Here is a 3,289-nt window from a genome sequence, read left to right on the forward strand (position 1 = left end):
ACAGCCATAACATTGACCTCTATGGGAGGGTTGGCTGGGGCTCTCCTTAGGGATTCTGACACTAAGAGCCTGGGTCATAGCACCTGCAAGGGTTTCTGCTTGAGCTTGTAGAGTGGAAGTTAAGGCCCTGGTTTGTTGTTGGTAGCTTCCAATGTCTCTACCGGCAATGACCCACTTTTCCATAGAACGATCTTTGAACCCGGCACAGGCAAGCTTGTGGTTGGCAGTCATGCTGTCCCACACTAGCATTTTTACAAACTGGTCCCGGAGAGGACCTGGGAGAAACTTTCTCTGTATGCTCTGTTCCACCCGAACTATGAAAGAGGGCAGGTCCTCGGAGGGTCGCTGGGTGACCCCGGCCATTGCGGGCTCACTGGGCCCTTCAGCCAACGTTTTCCATGTGGCTAACACTGTTGTCCTAACCTGGTCCTGGTAGGGGGCTGGGATAGCAGCCCGTTGGATTCCAGTACTAAATTGATCTGCTGTTCCAGACAGCATGCCGAAGCTGATAGGGATGGGTGGGTTGGCTGCTTGGTTTATCTCTGCCTGCACGTGGCACTCTTCTTCAAAGAAGGCGCAGAACTTGATAAACAAGTTTGGGGGGAGGACAGCCTTACAGAGCATTTTCCAATCTTGGGTCGTGCAGGGTTGGTGTGCTAAGCCCTGGAGGATGGTTTCTGCCCATGGGGATTTGGGCCCATCCTCTGCGACAGCCTTTTTCAGCTCTTTAAGGTCATGAGCTTCCCAAGGGTACCAAGCAGCTGGCCTATTTCCACCGGGGGCAATGTTGACCGGATAGGCCTGAGGGGCCACTTCCCCCCACAGGCTGCGGACGGCTGGGGGTTCCCAGCGAGCCATGACAGGAAAAGCCTGCGGTTCTGTTGGGGGTGTTTTTAAAAGGGGGGGCTAGCCTCCTCCACTTCTTCAGGTGCTGCTTTCTCTCCTTTGGCTAAACTTTGGCGGGGTGACAGGGTAGGGGCATAGTTATCACTCAATGGCTCAGGGCCTTGCATTGGCAGCTTTGTTTCCTTTTTTCTCTCCTCATCGAACTGCGCCCAATCCCTTTCTGCCCCTTCCTGATGCTCTGGATGGAAGCAAAGCTTTAGGGCAGAGATGGTTGGGTAGAACCCTAAAGGGGGTTCTAGCCCATGACTAATCTCATTCTTTCTGGCCAGGGTCTGAACCCGGTCCCAAGTCTCATACGAGAACAAGTTGGACGAAGGTGCCCAAGGGGCTACCTGCACCACATGACGCCAGGCATTGGTGGCCGTGGAGTCAGATATTTCTAGGCCTCTGCTTTTTAACATGTACTTTAGAGCCTTGCAGGCTGTCTCATCACTCTTTCCACACACACCTCCCATGTTGCCCAGTGGGGAAGGGACAAAGGGAGCAACAGGGCAGGGAAGTGCATGGACTTCCCCCTGTTATGGTACTCACCCTGACACACAGGCAGATTACTTCACAGTGACTACCACAGTTGCGGGGGCCACTCTGCTGGTTGATCACCCTTCATCGACCTTCTTTCAGGACCGAGCAGCTGGGGGCCTCACTCGCTCGCCTTTCACCCATGAGTTATAAAAACACCTCACACGGGGCACCACTCTGTCAGGTCTGCCGCCAGCCAACCTGAACAGCCCTAGCCTCGTTCTTTGGTGGGCGAGCAAATGGCCCGGATTACTCTTTCCTTCCTGTCCCCTTTGGAAGGAGATGGAGGAAGAGAGCCGTGAAGAGAAGTGAACACACCGCTGGCCCCAACCAGCCCAGTTAAAGGACACTCAGACGTGGTGGGGGTTCTGTCGAGCAGTTCCATTTATTATCACACAAGCACTTGCTTTTAAAGGCAAATGGGGAAGGGAGGTTTTTTACATAAGCTTATCAGCTTAAAGGTCAAGGGCATGCATCCTTTCTCAGTGCCTAGCTATTGCAACCACGCAGTGTTCACGAGCGCAGAAGCACGTATTTGGCCAATAAGGGCTAAGGCAAGGTTCCTGCAGACACTCCCACCCTACTTCCTCCTGGCACTGTCTTAGGCTGCCACATTAATATGCCCTTGTGGGCCCATAATGGTACCGCTTGTAAGGTCACTTAAGGTGGTGTTAGTTTTTAAGGGCCGACATAAATGTATCTCAGCATTAATCTTTGGAAGGAGGAAAAAGTTTGCAGATGACCCTGGGGATTCCTGGATGCTATTGTCCTTAATAAAAACACTACGTTTCTGAAAATTTTTACTTCTTTCCCTGGTTTAATCTCAGAGTTTGAAGAATTAGAACCAAGAGACATCTTCTGGCATCTCAGATCCAAAGTTTATTTGGGGGAAGAGAGTACCTTAGTGTGGTTGCCACTGTGCTAAAAGAGGCCCTTGGGAATTTCCTATTCTGCCTGGCTCATCTAATACAGATGTAAGACCATAGTTGTATAATTGGTCTCATTTTATTTAAACTGTTATAACTCTTTTTTAATTGTGCTAAAATGCATGCAACATAAAATTTACCATCTTAATCATTTTAAGTGTACAGTTTAGTAAAGTATATTCACATTGTTGTGCAACCAAGCTCCAGAACTTTTTTATCTTGCAAAACTGAAACTCTGTACCCATTAAACAACAAATCCCCATTTTCCCCTTTCCCCTGACCCTGGCAACCACCATTCAACATTTGTTTCTATGAGTTTGACTACTCTAGGTGCTTCATATAAAGTATTTGTCTTTTTGTAACTGGTTTATTTCATTTAGCATAATGTTCTCAAGGTTCATCCATGTTGTGCATGGATCAGAATTTCCTTCCTTTTTAGGGCTAAATAATATCCCATTGTATGTATATAGCACATTTTGTTTATCCATTCATCCATTAATGGACATTGGGTTTCTTCCACCTTTTGGCTATTGAGAACAATGCTGCTATGAACATGGGTGTACAAGTATCTGTTCAAGACCCTGTTTTCAATTCTTTGGTATATATACGAAATAATTATATGGTAATTATGTTTAATTTTTTGAAGAGCTGCCATTCTGTTTTCAATAGCAGCTGCACTATTTTATATTCCCACTAACAGTGCACAGGAGTTTCAGTCTCTCCATATCCTCTCTGATGCTTGTTATTCTTTAAGTTTTTGATAATAGCAATCCTAACAGGTGTGAGGTTACATAATTTTTATATTACTAGGGACTTATATATAACCCTTGTTGCTGCTTATAAAGTTCATTTTTAGGGCCAAAACAATAATAAACTTTTTAAAGCCACTTATAATACAGGTATAGACTGGGGGTAGTTACTGTTATCTGTTAAGAGAA

This window comes from Cynocephalus volans, chromosome 6 (assembly GCF_027409185.1).
Source record: "Cynocephalus volans isolate mCynVol1 chromosome 6, mCynVol1.pri, whole genome shotgun sequence".
NCBI classification, from domain to species: Eukaryota; Metazoa; Chordata; class Mammalia; order Dermoptera; family Cynocephalidae; genus Cynocephalus; species Cynocephalus volans.